The sequence below is a fragment of the Phocoena phocoena genome, chromosome 2 (genome assembly GCF_963924675.1).
Source record: "Phocoena phocoena chromosome 2, mPhoPho1.1, whole genome shotgun sequence".
Classification (NCBI taxonomy): domain Eukaryota; kingdom Metazoa; phylum Chordata; class Mammalia; order Artiodactyla; family Phocoenidae; genus Phocoena; species Phocoena phocoena.
Window position 1 is genome coordinate 81,660,778 of NC_089220.1, and position 19,393 is coordinate 81,680,170.

Here is a 19,393-nt window from a genome sequence, read left to right on the forward strand (position 1 = left end):
ATTGCATTTTAATCAATAAGAGAGTTGTATTTTCAATATGAAATGTTTTTAGTCATTTATATTAGGAAAAAAAGAACTCTTAACCATGCAGTCTTTACGTATTTATATCCTATGGCATTATATGTCTCTAACTTGTACGACACATTCCTGGGAGAATGTGTACTCTGGTGAGAGGCAGCATTTTGGGTACATTAGGGTGTGTTGCTCAAGGGTAAGTCATGATTGTACACTGTAATTATAGCAGCTGCCATTTTCAAACAAAAAGTAGGAATGTATGAATCCAGCAAACATTAATAGAAACTTTTTGAAGTACAAAAACAATATAATCACATTGTAGAAAACTTGGAAGACAACTGGAAATTACTCATAGAAGAAATTTTCTTTTTTGCACTCTTATTAAAAGTTTTATAAAGGCAAGAAATATATAGGAAGGATTTGAAATTTAAAATTTGTTGTTTCTCTAAAAACTTCATGTAGATCGTACGATTTATATAGATAGTGAATTACCTGGGTCAGAAAGAATAAAATTATGCTAATTGGCACACTAAGAAATCTGCAAAGCTGTGTAGAAAAGAAAGAAAAACTCAGGTTCTAGTCTCAGTTTTGCCATTTACTTATGTGACTTAGAGCAAATCTTCTAGTGTCTAAGCATCTGTGCTAATGAAGACAGTAATCTTTTCTCATCCATAAATTACTTTTTGCCTGAAAATTGTATAAAAATGGATTTATGTATGTATGAGTTTTGATTTACTCACAGGGAAAGGTAGTGTTTTCTAGAGGATTGGGGGGAAGAAAAGAGAGGTAAGGCAGAAGGCAGAAAAAGAAAAGGTTCTAGCAAAACCTTAGGGAGAGGAGGAAAGCTGAGGAAAATGAACCTAAACCTTAGAATTGAAATGTCTGGGCCTGTTTGGGGAACTGAAGGGGATTGTACATCTAAGGAATATAGCTAAATTAAAGATTATATAACCTACATATTGAGAAGTAATGCAAAATATCTACATAGGTTATGTAACCTATATATATCGAGAAGCTTTGCGAAATACCTACATAGTTAAAATCAAACTGTGTATTAAATGCACTGGAAAGTGCCCTTTTAAAATATTGTTTTCAGTAAAACAAGTTCACAAGAATGTTGAGAACCTGAAGTGGGATGGGGGAGATCCGCTTTAAAGTGATCAGGGGATGGTAAATGAGAATTGGTTATACAAGACCCACTGTTTTTGAAAGATAGTTACTGTTGATATTCTGTCCATTATTTGAGCATGCTTTCCTTATTTCTTTATTAATGAAGGTAAATTATAAGAGTTTTCATAAGCTCATATATTAAAGCAGTGTTTGGTATGCAATAAGTGCTATTTGCCAGTATGCCTTCAGATACGACTGCAGTCTCTTACCTTATTTTCTAAGTATTTAAGTCTTTTCCTCGGTAGAAGTAATAACCTTACTATCTTAGTTGGGGAGGGATTCCTGCCTGCTTTTGTACATCTCCAGCCTTTGAAATCATTATAAAGCAATTGTAGAAAATATATTTTTACCACTAGGTTTTAATTCACTGTCTCTCAGTTCTTTCCAAATGTTTCTATTACTTTATTGAAATACTTTTTTTTAATCCTCTGCTGAAATTTTCCTTATTTCCATTTGCTACCGTTTGGGCCTTATCGGAGTTCTTTGAGAATCTAAAGCAGTGTTTCCAATAGAAGTTTCTGTGGTGAAGGAAATGTTCTGTTTGTGCTGTCCAGTATGATGCTCCTGTGTGGCTGTTTGGCTTATGAGTACTTGAAATGTGGCTTGAAGGACTGAGGAGCTAAAATTTTAATTTAAATTGCCACATGCTAATGATTCCTTTATCAGATAGTGCATATCCTGAGTGTTTCTAACCCTTCAGTCCCAGCAAATTTTTGAAACCAATGACATGGTCTCTATTCAATCTTAGCCAGTTTGTTGAAAAAAATTCTAATCTTTTAAATAGGGGGATAGCTAGAGGAAGTGCAGCATTTTCCAAAGTATGGAACTTGCCCCTGGTATGTAAGGTAATTTCAGTTGTTTCACAGATGTGGCATTAAATTGACAAGTTACTCCTTTCTCAATACGTTTTGCATCTTAATTAAATTAAATTTTATTTTTTGCATGTTTGTTGTTTTTTTGTTTGTTTGTTTGTTTGTTTTGGCGGTACGCGGGCCTCTTACTGTCGTGGCCTCTCCCGTTGCGGAGCACAGGCTCTGGACGCGTAGGCTCAGCGGCCATGGCTCACGGGCCTAGCCGCTCTGCGGTATGTGGGATCTTCCCAGACCGGAGCACGAACCCGCGTCCCCTGCATCGTCAGGCGGACTCTCAACCACTGCGCCACCAGGGAAGCCCTGTTGTTGTTTTTTAATAAGGAAGGAGTGATGTCAACCTCAGTCTCTGGTAGATAAGCCAATACTGTTTGGCTTTTACTATATTAAATTTTATGGTTACCATCTATTTATGGCTTGTGATAGTTTTTTTTTTTTTTAATTGGCTGTTGTGATTAAAACCTTTCCTTTTAGGAACAACATTTTTTGGATGATATATATGGTACACATATAAAGCAAAAAAGTAATGAAGGTCATGACTATCAAAACAAAATTGAGTTTGTGACATACTGATCTAGTGGAAGGAGAATTGGATTGGTAGGGAATCAGGAGCCCTGCTGTGCCACTAGTTTGCTGAGCAGGTCTCTGTCTTTTTTAGGGATGGTTTCTGCTTTAGGAGGTGGGAAAGAGGTTGGTTTAGAGTGAGAAGAGATTTTAAATCTTAAAATGTGTTTTATTCTGTAATAAATTATACCATTTTAGATAGTAGCTAATGTGTATTAAGCATTTTGCTGCGTGTCAAACATGAATTATGTCATTTGACCCTTCATTCCAAAGCAGGTTACAATTAACTCTCAATTCTTTTTTAAAAAACCTTTGGTGCACAGAATTAGACTAATCATTGTCTTGGTTCATACTGTCATCATTGGTCTATATATGGACCTCTGTAGTCTAGTAATTTTACTTTTCTATTTAATTGACAAATACCCACTCACAGTACAATCCAAGAATCAGGACAGTGATGATTACTAAAATGTACCTATTGTGCTTCTGTTATATTCCTTTTATCTCTTCTTAGAGGTTACTCTATCCTGAGTTGTGTATTTACCATTTATTTCCTATAAAAAAAACTTTACCATATATATTTGAACTCTCTAAAAGGAATATACTTATGTAAATATCAACTCCTGAACTTGATTTTTTTTTTTACACTCAGTAATAGTAAGATGTGTCCATTCTTTTTGCTATAGTTTTTTGTTCATTTGCCCTGACGTATAAGATTCCATTGTGTGACATTACCACAATATAGACAATCTGTTGTCTAAGGATATTTGAGTTATTTTCAGTTATTTCCTATCATGAACATTACCACTGTGAACATGTTTGTAATATGCTTCTGATGCATATATGCTAAAGGTTCTCTTTAATATATATTTAGGAGTAAAATAGTTGGATTTAAGTTATGTTGTAAATTTTCAAGTTTATAAGGTAATGCCAAACTGTGTCCCCGCATAGTTCCAATTTGTACTCCTACTGGCAATGTAAGAGAATGGGTATAAAAACTGTATTTTTATAGCAGATAATGACATTTGCTAAAATTTTTTGATTGCTTACTATGTGCCAGACACTGTTCTCAGTGCTTATATGAATTAATAAATTCTTAAAATCCCACAACCACTCTATTGGGTACTGTTACATCCATTTTATAGATGAGGAAATTGAGGCATGATGAGGTTAGTTAGTAAATGACTGTTAGGATTCAAGCTTGGTTAGGTCGGGATGCAGAGTCCAGCCTCTGAAATGTTGTGATATTTTACCTCTCCAAATGCATATCTGTGCATTCACCTCTTTCCTTTTTCCCCTGTCCCCATCAATTTCTTGGCCTTTATGTGCTTGTGATAGTGAGTGTTGGTTATTCTTTCCTTATATTATTGTGTATTGTCCATTGTATAGTCTTCCTTTAAAAAGCAATTTCTTAGAAAACCTGAGTTTCCTAGAACAAGTAAGATGGCTCAGATGATATCTAGCATTTTTGGCTCTAGTATTTTGTAATTTGACATAATCTCCTATATATTTCATAATTTCAGGGTAATCTTATTCACATTTTCTCTTTTTAAATATTAAAATGTGAAACAGTTTAGTGTACTTTATTTCACTGTATAATTTTATTTAAAGTTAATTCTTTATTTTTTAATAGAATCTTTTTAATCTATTAAGTAGTTAAAAAAAATTCTGGCGTGGACATGAATGTATACTCATCTCCACATAGGCTTTTGTATGTACATCTCTTGTACTGAATGAAATTTTTTCCTTTAACATTTGTAGGTATTGTTCTTGAGGTAGTTTATTTATTAAGCCAATCATCTTCGTAATCTGCTGGATGCTTGGTAGATGTTTTGTTTTTTGTTTTACCTTTTAGGTACTGAGTTAAGATGAAATGTTATTTTAAAATTCAAATTGTAGTGATAGATGAGAAGTTATTTGCTTAATGTTGAATGACAAAATTCTTGACCCAATAATATACACCTAATTATCCATATATCTTGCCAAAGTAGGGTATTATCTAAACCGCAGATGTTAAAGTGTTTAGGTTCTGTAAAAATAGTATTTAGAACTGTTTCAGTAAAGAAAAGTCTGTTAATTCAAATCTGTTATGTGTGCGCTGCATATTTAGTGGTAGTTAAATGTTTTCGGTGCAGTGGGCCCTAAAGGATCAATCACACGTGTGTTGGAGTGGTAGGCTGATACAAGCAGCCAAACAGATGGAGATCAGAATGTTGCAGCATTTCTTATTAGTCAAATTTAGTCCTTCTTCTGGATTTTACATTGCTCTTAGGTTTGGCACAGTCATTAGTGTTGATACTGAATGAAACAGCTACAATAAATGTTTATTGAGCCTTTCTTATATGCCAGAGAAAGGATTGGAAACTAACCTTTTTGAGATCCCAGGTGTTAAGCCTATAGGCTTTGGGGATGTAGATGAGTAAAATCTGGGTCTTTGCCTTCACAGAGTTCTCAATCTGCTTTTAGAAATACATGATTGGTTCTTTGGTAATGAAGGACTTGATTCTCTGCTAGGGGAAAATACAGTTGTCCCAGAAGAGTGAGGAAAAACATTGAAAGTAAAAATTACTTCATTTTGAAGAGACATGTTTACATGTTATGTGTAACTTGGTGTATAGTTCAGTAGTCTTGTGATCTGACAAAGTAGCTATAGTCTTGTCTTTCAGTTCACTTTGAAGTAGGATAGATTGTGTAAGAGAGGCAAAAGATTTCGTGTCTTAACAACTTAGAGCTAAGGGTAGATGATTACTGTGAACTCAGTCTTTTTATAACTTTAGACTTTATATATTATAAAGTTCTGTATATTAACGTTTATTTATAAGATGTGAATGATTTTAGTCTTTTCTTTTTAAAAAATCATGTCTGACTAGCAAGAGCTTTGAAATGAGTAATTTGTAATTGTTTAGCCCAGTTGGGTCAGGCTTTAGTGTAAGAGCATGAGATATGTCGTTCAAAGACAGATAAATGGTTCAGACTGCCTAAATTTCTGATAGGAAGACTAAGGGGCATTTTAGGTGAAGTATACAGTTGTGGTTCCAAACTCCTCACATAACTTGTCGTGAACCTACTGTAATTTTTCTCTGTTTCCTCTTAATTATTTGTATTAAAAATTGGAGATTTTATGGGCAGAGATGTCAAGGTAGAAGCACTGAAGGGATTACATGAATATGTAGGTCTGTCATTGCCTCTTACCAGCCTGCATAATCTTGAGAATTTTTTCACTATTATATACTAAAGAGCTGCTCAAAGATATGTGGCAGTTATTGGTAAAACAAGTATAAGCTAGTCTTCCTCACATTGCTGTGTTTCTTCAGAAATTCATGTGTGTTTATATAATCTCACTTTGAAATAATTTTAGACCTACAAAAGAATTTTTTCCTACAAAAAAGTAGGAAAAAATATCCAAAGAATATCCATATATTCTTCAACTGGCTTCCCAAAATTTTAGTATCTTACATAGCCAAATCAGGAAATTAACATCGATGTAATATTATCTACTGACCTTACTTCAGCTTTCATCAGTTCCATAATGTCCTTTTTCTAGTTCAGGATACAATCCAACTTTGCATATTGTATTAAGTATTCATGTCTCCTTAGCCTCCTTTAATCTGGAATAGCTCTTCGGTGTTTCTTTCATAATTTTGAAACTTTTTTGAAGAGTACTGGCCAGGTATTTTATGGAATGTTCTTCAGTTTGCATTTGATGCTCAGTCTTGATTAAATTGAAGTTAAACATTGTGGGCAACAGTACTATAGAGTGAAGGTGTCCTCATGCTTTAGGAGGTCTGTGATGGTGATATATCCCATATGATGATACGAAATTTGATCATTTGGTTAAGATGATGCCTGCCAGTTTCTCACATGGTAGATCCTTTATGTAATAAGCATCTTCTGGGGGGTGATACTTTGAGATTATGTAAATATCATGTTTCCTATTATACATTTGCTCACTATTTTTAATGTCTGTTTATGAGTCTTGTCTATAACAAATATTGTGATGTTTGCCAAATTGGTGATTTTGTTTCCATTATTCCTTTCATCTTTATTAATTGGAATTCTATAGATAAGCTCTCTCTTCTCCCCACCATTTATTTATTTATTATTTATTTCTATTAGTATGGACAATAGTCCATTGCTGTCATTATTTTGATGCTCTGTTGTCCCAGATTTGGCCATTGGGAGCCCCATCAAGTTGGCTTCTGTGCCTTTTGACATGTTCCTTCGTTTTTTGAGCACTTCCTTTTGTTTGTTTGTTTGTTTAAAATTTTTTTTTTGTTTTTTGACAGGGAAGTAGGATTTATTGGTGGGCATGAGCAAGGAGGGGACACTGTTAAGGCTGTCATGAATGCAGGGCCCACCATTTGTCCAGGGGCCACAATTAGGCATGTATTTGACCCCACACCCATCCGGGATGAGCCACTTTTCTGCTACCCTGTTTTCAAATTCATCTGCAGTCAACTTAGTAAATCCCTACTTCTTGGAGATATGGATCTTCTGGCAGCCAGGGAACTTGAACTTGGCCCTGCAGAAGGCCTCAATCACATGCTCCTTGCTCTGCAGCTTGGTGCGGAGGGACACGATGACTTGGCCAATGAGGACCCTGGCCCTTGTGCCCTGGGGCTTTCCAAAGGCACCATGAACACCTGTCTGGAGCCTAGATTGGGACAGCATGCCAGTCATGAATGGCCACTGGAAAGGGCTGTCTCCAAGGTCCGTTTGGGCAACCCATAGAGGCAACAGGCTGCATACACTACCGAGGAGGCTGCTGTTTGCAGCCATTGCACACGGGGCCCCCATGGGGAAAAGGGCGCGGTTGGCTTAATTGACTGCAGATGAGCACTTCCTTTTTGGCTTCACAAGATGTTCTAGGCTCATTTCGTATTTTCCCTGTCACAGCTGTAGAGTCATCCTATTTATCCAAGGAACTCTGGTTTCTTTTATTGGAGAATTATATTTAGAAACTATTATCTGAGTGGTAGGTGTGCTTATTGGCATTAGGGTGATGCTGGTGGTACTAACCCCATTTTACAGATGAAGAAAACTAAGCTGAAAGTTAAAAGTCTTGTTCATAACAGCCAGGTAAAAGAGATATAGTTGGGACATAAACTCAGGCCTTCTCTGTCCAAAGTCCGGGTTCTTTCTACTTACTCTCCTATATCACTGTAATTCCTTCCTTACATTTGTCTTTTCTGTTAATTCTGTTATTTGTCTTTCCTGGCACGGACAGGGCACACTTTAGTTCGTAATATTCAAGAAAATTATTAAACATTATAATAGGTATAGCTGTTTCAAAACATAAAGTAGTCATTACAGTCCCAAAAATATTATATTCTTGCTATGGTTAAGGCAGTATGCTAGACATTGGTAGTATCTGAATATATGTTTTGGGAGGACATTGTGCTGAGAATGTTTACTATGTGGCATTTTTTTTTCCCCTCAATAGTTAAGGGGTTGAGGTAGGTGGTGTGGCTATTGTAAATTGATTAATTATCCATGGCTCTCGGCCTTAGCGCCATCTTCTGAGAAACCTCCGCCCCATGAGAGCAAAGTGGAGGAAGAAACGCATGTGCAGGCTGAAGCGCAAAAGAAGAAAGGTGAGGCAGAGGTCCAAGTAAACTCGTACCCGTGGAGGCCACGGGAACAGAAACAAAGGGCAGCCAGGGGCCAGGCAAGCTGGTGCAAATTGTCAGACTGCCTGCCTCCTGTCTAGAAGATGTCTCAACGAATCTGGAACATCCATGGCCATTACGATCGCTTCACCCACCTTCGAGAGACCCACCTTGCTCGTATCAAAATGGTCCCCTTTTGGTCCTTTGCCCTGGACCTGTGATGTTCTGGACTAGTTCTGTTCTCAGTTGTGGCTGAGAATGTAACGTGTACAATAAATCATCTCTTTTGCTGTCTTAGCTGAAGAAAAATAAGTTGATTCATTATCCATGAATCCAAATGGCTGATTTATATATTATATATAAATTATGCTAAATGAATATATAGTATTTAGATTAATATATAATATTTATGTGCCTCCTTTTAACACATTGCCACTTAATTTAGTAATATTATACAACCGTATATGATATCTGTTTGCTAAGCACACTTACGTAAACATTTTATGTTGTCGCTTTTAATTCTTACAGTAGCTTCTTGAGTCGATACTATTTTTCCCATATTCCATGTAAGCAAAGAGACTTAAGTGATTTGCCTAAGATCATAAAGTTTAATAAGTATTATAAAGTGGTTTTAAATCCAAGTTTTATACTGCCTACTGTGTGAAGTACTGTTTCTGTTATATATGTATTCACGCTTTCAGAGTGTCTGTTAGTTGTCATGTTGAGGGTTTGATGAACAAGTTTATTCTGTATACCTCCATGGGGGATTTTGAGTTCATTCTGCCAAGATTGGAAGCCTAGTTCTGTCACTTACCAGTTTTGTGATCTTGGACTTTTGTAAATCATGTCTGTAAAATGAGGATAATAATTATATGTTTTGGAAGACTATTGTGAGGATTAAATGTAATCCATGTAAAACATTGAACTGTGTAAATAGCAAGTACTGAAGTGTTAGCTATTAATAGTAGTAGTAGTAGTAGAAGTAACTAATTCGTTGCAAAGAAACTTTAAAAGTTCATACTGTAGAATAAATACTAAGTATTAATTGACAAATATTTATGATGGACTACCTGGGATAGTTTTACACGTCTTGGATAGTTCATGGAATCAAAGAAATTTAGAATGAGAAAGGATTTCGATTAAATAGCATCTTGTCTCTTTAAGTGTTTTGGATGAGGGTATTAAGGCCTGGAATGATAAAATAGTTTGCCCAAAATGTTACAGTTGCATTTTATCAGTCTCAGTGGAAACTTTGATTTTTGACTGTTAATGCTGTGTTTTTTCCACCGTAGATTTTTTTCCCCAATATCTGTAAAGGGAAATAATTTTTTTAGGGATGTCATCCTCTTCTTTAGTTTTAGGAATCATTGATACCAGTAATCAACAGTAATGCCTAAAATATAGCTAATGTAAGTTGGAAGAGAAATATCTGATTTGCCTTTTTAAAGGGATTTTAATCAGAATACCTTCATTAATAGGAACAACAGGTAAATGAAAAAGCATCTCTGAAAGAACAGTTCACATCCTTATGCTAGTCAGCAGGATCTTGGTAAGAAATAGTTTATTTAGCTTGTGGGTGAGTTGTTTGTTTAATTTTTAGAAAAGTAAAAGATGCAAAGAAGGTAATGGTCATGTAGATTCTTATCATCCAACGTTAATCACTGTTAATCGACTGTCTTTGTCACAGGTTTTTAAAAAAAATCCATTATTGTTTTTGTGATGGTAATTATAGTTGAGTTAGGCTACTAAATCTATTTTATCTAAAAATAGATGAGATGAAAAATGTGATATTTTAGCCTCAGTTATTTAGGACATTTGGTTGGGCACTGTATTCAGGAAGTTAATGAATCTGTATGTAGACCAGCAAACTACATTTTCTTTTGTAAGCAAAACCAACTGTTTGCAAAACCAAACGAGAACGAGTAAGTGCAAATTATTTAGCATCTCTTACAACTAAAAGGACTACTTAGAATGTGAGCTCTTGACCATCATTCAGGAATGTGGCTGTAAATTGGATGGCACATTGAAGGAGAAAGCAGTGAACTGCTTTGCCTAGTGAGTGAGCTTAGCCCATCACCTAACATCCATATCTAAAAAGTTGTTATTTATTCTTTTCCCACACACACATAGCCATTGTGACAAATTCATAATCTACCAGTATGATGAGATATTTCGAAACTAGGTTAGATGAGGAAGAGTCATAGGAACTTGTCATGTTGAGCTTGGGAAGAGTTGATCAGCAAAAAAATGTTAGCTATCTCCAGATGATTAAAAACCTCATAAAATATTTGGAGTAAACTTAGATTCTCTTATTCCTGAGAATAAAACCAGATGGAGGTTAAAGGGTGGGGATGTAAATTTTTGTTTTATGAAAAAGACAACTTCCTAATGATATGAGTTGGCTAATGGAATGGACTGTCTCGTGAAGTTGGGAGTTTCTCAACTTGTTATTTTCAAACTGAGTTAAAAAGAATTATGATCATCAGTGTGGATCTTTTCAAAATGGATCTTTTCTTTAACCTGTGTTGTGTGTTGTATTAGTCTATGTCTTTCAGGTTCCTTATAACTGCTTAAAAGTTCTATGCTTTTTAATTTTTATACGCTTAGTACACCACTCTGATTTGAAGTTTCCACCTTCTGAAAAATGCACATTTTTCTGTATAAAAATAAAATGCATACCTTTGGAGAAGTACCTCACAGTTTGAGATGTATGGATGAAGAAAAAATCATCTGTTAATCTTTTGGTTTAAAGGAAAGCACACATACTCAATTCATGTTCACTTATAGGAAGTCCTGAAAATTTTAAATGTAAAGTTCCTACCCATTTCAACATACCTTCCTCTTTAGTAGATGCTGTGCGCTCTTATAGGGCAAAGAAAGTATGTTTTTGTGGCTGTTTTAAATTTATCTGTGGAATATCTATATGAATTTTATCTGTGGAATGAAAAAGCTTTCACTCCTTGATGCTTTCGCCAGCATTACTGAGATCATACATGTTCCCATGTATACATCTTTTTGGAAATAGGTGTGATTTTACTATATGTTCATTAAGCATTCCTTATTCTGCTCAAGCTGTGTCTGATATAAAAGCTGCTGACCTAGATAGATAAGTGGTATTAGACTGGTTTGAGTTTTTGGATATTAGAAACACTTGAAAATTCTTATCTATGCCTATTTCCTAATACTAATGAGAAATATATTCTCTATATCTTAACTATAATCTTATTACAGATTTTAAAATGAAAGTTTATAGATTATAATTTGTTTGTTGATTAAAATTTGGCGATGGTTGTTTAACTTGATGATTAAAGTTTGGCGATGGTTGTTTTATTTCACCATTCCCTGTTTTTAATTTCACATGAGGACCGTGGCTTGTAGGTTGGTAGGAGCCTTACTGACATGCTGTTTTTGTTTTGTTTTTTAAACTACTGTGTATGAGGACCACGATGCTGATTTAAATCCAATGTTGCTCATAATTGAAAAGCATCTCCTAAGTTTTAGTGGATTTCCATGAGGTATACTAGGTTGCTGAACATTTTTGGGGTCAGGGGATGGAGTGGTATTGGGCTTTATATAAAGGGTATGTTGTCAGGGTGGACATGGTTACTTTGTGAAATTAGGATTACAGATTTGAGACTTGTTTCTCTGCAGAAGGGGGAGTCATGATTGTGGAATCATTTTTTTAAGTAGATGCTCTGACCTTATATTTAGACTTATAAAATTGTAGAAAAATGGAAAATATAACTGATAAAGAATATTTTTTCCAAATACTATTCTTACTTTTACATAAATGAAGCTGGAGGTAAAGAGCGAATTTTTTTTTTACTTTCTAGTCACAGCTATAAGTTGTGGAGCAGAACTAGAACAGCATGGGTTTTAAATCCTTGCTCAGTCACTTCCAAGGGACGTAAGTTACTTAACCTCTTGAAACTTTAGTTTCCTTATCTGTAATATAGAATAACACCATTTTGCAGGGTTATCATCAGAATTAAAGGTAAGTCCCAAATAGATTAGGCATATGGTAAGATCTACGTAAATGTTTGCTATTAAATGTTTATTATTAGACCTTGAATTGCTTTGTTTCATTTTGGTACTTTTATTGTTTTTGTGATTATAAAGGAAGAGAATAAAGGTAACCTCTAACTCTGCTACTAAGGGATAGCCGTGATGACATCATGTTGTGAAGTTTTCCAGGTTTTTTTTTTAAGGTGTATTATTCACATTTTATCTTTTTATTTCTCTAAAACTGAGTCTTAGGGCTTAGCCTCTTATCATGAATGAAATATGTAGTTCTTGCAGGGTTTTGAGCAAGAGTCATGTGACCTGACTTATGTTTTTAAAAGATCACTCAAATGTTCTTGGCTTCTAAATATACTTAGACACTTTTTTTTTGTTGTTACCTTCTTTTTCCCCAAAAAAGTCCACTGATATTTTAAACTGAATTTCCAACAAATAAACAGAATTTACATAGAATTATCATCTTTAGAAAATATACAGTAAAATGTCCTTTTATTCACTCAGGTCCTTTATCCTCTTCATTAAAGTTTTACAGATTTCTTTATATTGATCCTACACATTTTAGTTTAGTAATTTTATATTTTTTTATTGTAGATTGGGTCTTTTTGTATTGTAATTTCTTAATTCACTGGTAAATAAGAAAGCCAGTTAATTTTTAAATTATTTCTTATATCCAACTGCTACACTGCACTTCTTTTTTTTTTTTTTAACAGACTTTATTTTTGTAGAGAAGTTTTAGGTTCACAGCAAAATTGAGTGGAAGGTACAGATTTCCCACATACTGCCTGTGCAAACACATGCCTATCTGCTACCACCGTCAACATCCCCCACTAGAATGGTACATTTGTTACAGTTGATGAATCTATGTTGATGATATATCATTATTACTCAGAGTCCATAGTTTACATTAGGGATTACTCTTGATGGTGTAGCGTATTAATCACAGTTGTTTTAAATTCTTGGTTTGATAATGCCAACATCTCTGTCATATCTGAGTCTGGTTCTGATGCTCTGTCTCTTTAAATTGTGTTTGTTACCTTTTAGTATGCCTTGTAATTTTTTCTTGATAGCCGGACATGATGTATTGGCTGAAAGGAACTGCTGTAAATAGGCCTTTAATAATGCGGTGGTAAAATGTGAGGGGGGTAGGGAAGTGTTTTATAGTTCCATTATTAGGTCTTCTTTTCCTCCAGCTTTAATGAGTTATAATTGACAAATAAAAATTGGTTATACTTAAGATGTACAGTTTGGTGTTGATATTCACATATATTATGAAATAATCACCACAGTCAGTGTAATTAACATATTTATCACAGCATATAGTTATCTTTTTTATTTTTCTTTCTTTTTTCTTTTTGGTGGTAAAAACAGTTAAAACGTACCCTGTTAGCAAACTTCAAGTGTATAATACAGTATTGTTAATTATAATAACATTGCTGAACATTTGGTCTCCAGAACTTAGTCTTTGTGATCCTGTGTCTCTGGACTGTGAACTTCTCAAATGCTTCTTTGTTTCTCCCTCACCCCTCTTAGGTAGGACAAGATGGCTGGAGTGGGCTGTAGCTGGGTATTTATTTACCTTCCCTTAGGTCAGTTAGGTTCTGATACAACTTGAGGAGGTTAGACTCTGGTTAAATAATTTCTCCCAAGGGCAAACTTTGTTAAGAACAGTGTGCTCCATGTATTTCAAAATGCTTCCTTTCCACCTTCTAGAAATATGAGGGGATTTTTCTCTGATATTCACTGTGAGGAATTGGTAGAGTACCAAGAGGTAAAACTCACAAAAGTGGGGGTGCATTTCGATGACTGGGTCCCCTTGGAGTTTTTAATCTCAGAATTGTCCACACTGAGCCTCCAGCAGTTCATCAATTATAGCTTAGGTTCCCCTACCCCAGCACTGTTTCCCAAAGAGCTCTCTGCTCTTGCGTTTCTGTTCCAATAAATTGTCATTCTCTGTATTCATCTGCCTGGCTTTCCAAGTTTGGGGGCCGTGGTTTGCCCTGTGACCTCACTTCTCTTATGGACCTAAGAAGTGTTGTTGATTTTTAAGTTTGTTCAGCTTTTTACTTGTTGTTAGCATAGATTGGTGGCTTCCAAGCTTCTTATGGGCTGTTCTGGAAACAGAAGGTCTTCCTTATTTTTCTAATAAATTCGCCTGTTTTTTTGGAGGGGTGGGCTGTGTCGGGTCTTATTTGCGACACATGAGATCTTCATTGTGGCATGCGGGATCTTTCATTGTGGCATGTGAGCTCTTCGTTGTGGTGTGCTGGCTTCTCTGTAGTTGTGGCGCTCAGGCTTCTCTCTAGTGGTGGCATGTGAGCTCTGTAGTTTGTGGCACGCGGGCTCTCTAGTTGTGGTGCGTGGGCTTAGTTGCCCCGCAGCATGTGGGATCTTAGTTCCCCCACCAGGGATAGAACCCACGTCCCCTGCACTGGAAGGTGGATTCTTTACCCCTGGAATACCAGGGCAGTCTCTGCTTGTGTTTTTTTAGATAAGTAATCATATGATCTACAAATAAGGATAATTTTTAAATCAATATTTGTATTTCATTTCTCTTTTCCTTCCTCACTCCTCTTTAATCATATAACTGCAATATTAATTTTTTTAACTTCCTCAGTAATGTCCTATAACTGGCTATAATAGAAGCATCTCAGGTGTTTCACTTAGAGGTATGTAATAATCATTGAGTTTTTAATAGCTTTTACCATGTTAGGGAAGTATTTTTCTAATATTTCTTTACCAAGAATATTTTCAAGAATTAATGTTGAATTAAAAAAAATTTTTTTAAGGCATTGTTCAAGGTAGTAAAGTTTTTCTGAAACAGTGTTTCTTCATTCCCAGATTAGTTCCCTTTTCAGCATTTGAATCTTGGGCTGCAAACTATGTAAAAATAGTATCATCCTACTTTATTAAATTTATCAAATTTATATTTAAAACTCTGCTCCTGCTGTTTCTATGTATTTATAGTGCACATTATTATGTTGCTATTCGTATTGTTTCTCATGCTATTTAATAATGCAATTTAGATGGTGAACTCCTTGAAGAAAAAAGTGCCCTTTGCATAAAGTAGTCTTCTATCAAGAAAACCACTCTATCCCTTCCTTCACTGTTCCCCTTCTTTCTAATTTACCTCTGTTCATCCTTCAGCTCTCATCGGATCCAGAGTGTACTTATTTCCTGGGTAGACAAATCACTCTGAGATCTGAGGTAGTCTTCCCTGAATGACACATAGTTGAGACAAATTTTATATCTTTTGAGTTTTGCTAGGATTGTAAGAATGTACTTGCTTGCAACTCTCAGTGTCATTAGAGTTGGTTTCGGAGGCTCTTAGGCTTACCTGTCTCAAGTCAAAATTACCTGACCACAAGGGTACAGGGGAATGACGTTTCTGGAGGAAGGGAGCCCAGAGGAGGAAGATAGAGGAAGCTAGGGGAAATTTCCTGTTTTAATCTTGTTTAGTACTAAAAATTGTATAAAACATTTTATTGTCTTCATGGAGGTTTATCTATGTGCACATTTAAGTTAGAAGTCAAGTTGGAGGGTTTTGTATGTTTTTCTGTTCATTCAACAATTACATACATATTGAGCACTTACTATATCTCAGATAACATTCTAGTGAACAAGGAAAACAGTGTCCCTGCTCACATGGAACATAAGTCCTAAAGAAATAAGTAAATGAGGGACTTCCCTGGTAGTCTAGTGGTTAAGACTTTGCCTTCCAATGCAGGGGGTTCGGGTTCGATCCCTGGTCGGGGAGCTAAGATGCCACATCCCTCGGGGCCAAAAAACCAAAACATAAAACAGAAGCAATATGTAACAAATTCAATAAAGACTTTAAAAATGGTCCATGTGAAAAAAAAAATCTTTAAAAAAAAGAAAGAAAGAAGTAAATAAGATAATTTCAGATAGTCATAAGCATTATGAGGAAAAGAAATAGAGTGTAATAGATAAGGATAGAGGGAAGCTGGATGTTGGGGCTAGTTTAGATTGGGTGAATCTAATTTGGGGAGGATTCATGTTATCTAATGCTTAAGGAGGAAGCCAATAGAATATCTCAGGGGAGTCTCCAAGTAAGTGCAGAGGACCTGGGGTAGAGGGAGACTGTTTAAAGCGTGGGAAGAATGCTGTTATGGTTGGAGAGAGGTATCAGAGAGGTGTTGTTTTGTAAGTCATGCTAAGGAGCTATTAAAGGACTTTAGATTGCCAAGATATTTTAACTCAGTATTTTAGTTCTGACTGTTGAATTCTTGAGTTAGTGCTTTCCTTTGGAACTTTAATTTTTAAGATTATCTAAGGCCTAATACTAGAGTAACCTGTCTGACTATATTGCCTGAAGTGATAGGAAATAAATTATTCTAAGTAGAATTTATAGTGACAGATTTTCAGTTCTAATGTATTCAAAATTAGATTAGTTTTATAGTTTATTAATATTCTGAATAAGTAGTTATTCCTAAATACAGCTACATGTCAGGACTCTATAAGAAATTTAAAATACAGCTTTCCTAAGCCTCATCCTTTAGGAATCAAGGGAGTAGACCAGTAGACCTTGGCAGCCTGTGTTTTTTTAAAGTTCTCCAGATAATACTCACAGAATGAGCCAACCCTTGGACATGAGTTTAGGAACCTCTGAACCAGTGGAATTTTTATCTGGAGCAAGTTTGGCCATGATTCCTGGTCACTCATGTGGTCATTATTAAATGAATTTGTTGGGATTTTACATGTTTTGTGTTTCGTGTTTAAGAGCAAAGTGTATTCAGCACTTTGAAATGAAAAAAATGTATTAAGGTGACATTTAGTTTAGGGAATTAAGGATAAAGTACTAATTGGTTAATTGCTGTTTCTTATTTCTCGCATTGTGTAGGAGATGCCAAATGCTATGTTTATCGCATAGTGTTTTAGTTAAAAAGAGAGATGAATGCAGTGGTTAAAGTGGATAAAAACAATTTTTATTTCGGTTGAACTAAAGATTCATTATTTATTTAAAACAAAAGATGAAAACTGCAGGTGAAGCCAGTCCACATATAAATGAGCCAGTATTTAAGAAGTCAGGGGACTTCATATAGGCAGGATTTCCAGGTTCTCTAAAAAGATCAAAACATTCTCGTAATACTGAGCTTGCATTCCTGCAGGGCAGCTGCTAGAATGGAGTGTTACATATTCGCTTTAGATGGCCACAGTCCCCACCACTATAAGTATTATAAGCACTTCACTATTTTTGTTCATTTATGTTTGTTTTTGACCTTTGCGTTAAGACCTAAGATACTATTAGAGGTATCTTTATAGGCTGAGTCTTCTGTGAAATGAGAAGAGATAGAAAATTCAAACATTGATTTATAGCTATTAATTCCTTTCTAACAGACAGTCTTACTTAAAATGATTTGTTTAACAAAAAAATACTAGCAGAATCTGAATTATTACTTTATTCTCTATTGCTGGAGAAATGAGTGTTCTACATTTATTGTATCAATCCATTAGTACTTTTGCTTTCAAATCATGTTTCCAATAAACTAGGCTTCTCTTTTGCATTTTAAGACAAATCGTTGTCCTGGTTTTCATTACACTGTATTCCTCAAATTTTCCTACCGATCTTAAGTACTCTGACCCCTATCACTGACTCCTCTCTTCCTCCTTAAAAGGACGAGTATTTCTCCCAAAGCTCAGTCTCAGTATATTCTACTTTTCTTTTTTTTACAGGCTTCTGTTTCATTTTTGAAGCTCCCATTACCAGAATTAATGGTAATTTAAAAAAATTATTGCCCTTATTACTTATTCAAGTTAGTTGTATTGTGATTTCTTTGAGAACAGGGACTGTGTCTTATTCATCTTTGGATACTTTCTGTTTAATATGATATATGGCTTGTAAAAGGCATCCAATCCATTCATCCATATATCTTATTTTTTATCAAATATCTATTATGTGCTAGGGACTGTTGAATTACTTATGCTCCCCATGGCTTTTTAGTTAATTCCTTTGAGTGTTCTTACCACAATCGATGACGACTCTTATTCTAGATAACGACAGATTCTTTTCTGCATCATTTACACTCTGTACTACCACTGGACTGAATCTTCACAAGCTTACAGTATTGGAGGTTATCTTTGACTACTGTATTTTTTGTATCCTCTCCTTATTTTCATAATATTTGTTATGTTTATGAGTTTTGTTTAAAAGAATAGATTGAGGATTCTACCTTGAACTTCTATCTGTAAAGATACTGCTGCTTTCCCAGGTTTCATTATTGAAATAGCATTTGGATTCAAATAACATCTTCCTAGCTGCCTTTCTCGCTCTGCTTCCAATAGCATTTGGATTCAAATAACATCATCTTCCTAGCTGCCTTTCTCGCTCTGCTTCCTGAATATTCCAAGGTTTCCTGATCCTATTTTTCAATATATATACTCTTGGATATCAATTTAATTACATCCTCCCTATACAGAAGCTTAGAATAGTTCCCTTTTGAATACGCAAGGCCTTCACCAGTAGCATTCCTATTTAGTGTAATTCATTTTTGTTGTCTTCAGTAATCTTCCAGCTCAAGCAAGAATAACTTTTATTGCATACTTGTATGTCCACTTTCATGATGTGTAGCCCATTTTGATTAATTTTTTTACGTTATCTTGAATTCAAGCCCATATTACCTTCTTCAATATTGTAGTGGTCATCTATTGTTTTAGTATGCCAAGTATACCTTGATTATTCTTCTGTTAAAAGGTGCAAGTAAAAAGTACCAAGGAAAAGTACTTTTCTTGGGGGAAGTCATTCCTTCACTTTTAGGCCTTTTGGTTTGAGTGGGTTGACCCTCCATGGGTGTGATTAGTTCAGGGCAGACAAATCAGAGACATGAGACTCAATTCCATGACTTTTGAGCTATAAGAAGAGGCATTCTCTGCTGCAACTATAAGGATTTTGCATACCTAGAGCTAATTGGGTTGGGGGGAGATAAATAAGGAAGCTTAACCAGAGTCAACTTTAAAATGAAGTCAGTTTTGTTTAAAATTAAAACCCTTTCGGTTTGAAGCCTTGTCAGTACACTTCAAACAACTCAATAGCAGGGATCCTGCTAAATGTACCACATAGACATTTGTATGTCATGTCCACATGCGGCAGGGGTGTGTGTGTCTGTGTGTGTGTGTGTGTGCGTGTGCATG

The 19,393-nt window shown here is 35.3% G+C and overlaps 1 protein-coding gene and 1 non-coding gene across 2 annotated transcripts in view; one reads left to right on the forward strand and one right to left on the reverse strand.

Moving 5' to 3' along the window:
* Positions 1 to 19,393, forward strand: part of SPRED1 (sprouty related EVH1 domain containing 1) — a 116,679-nt gene that overhangs the window by 11,705 nt on the left and 85,581 nt on the right. The gene's annotated exons all lie outside the window — the stretch shown is intronic.
* LOC136119631 (small nucleolar RNA SNORA70) lies at positions 7,316 to 7,450 on the reverse strand. Its single transcript, XR_010655604.1, has one exon. It is a non-coding gene; the product is annotated as a small nucleolar RNA SNORA70 (small nucleolar RNA).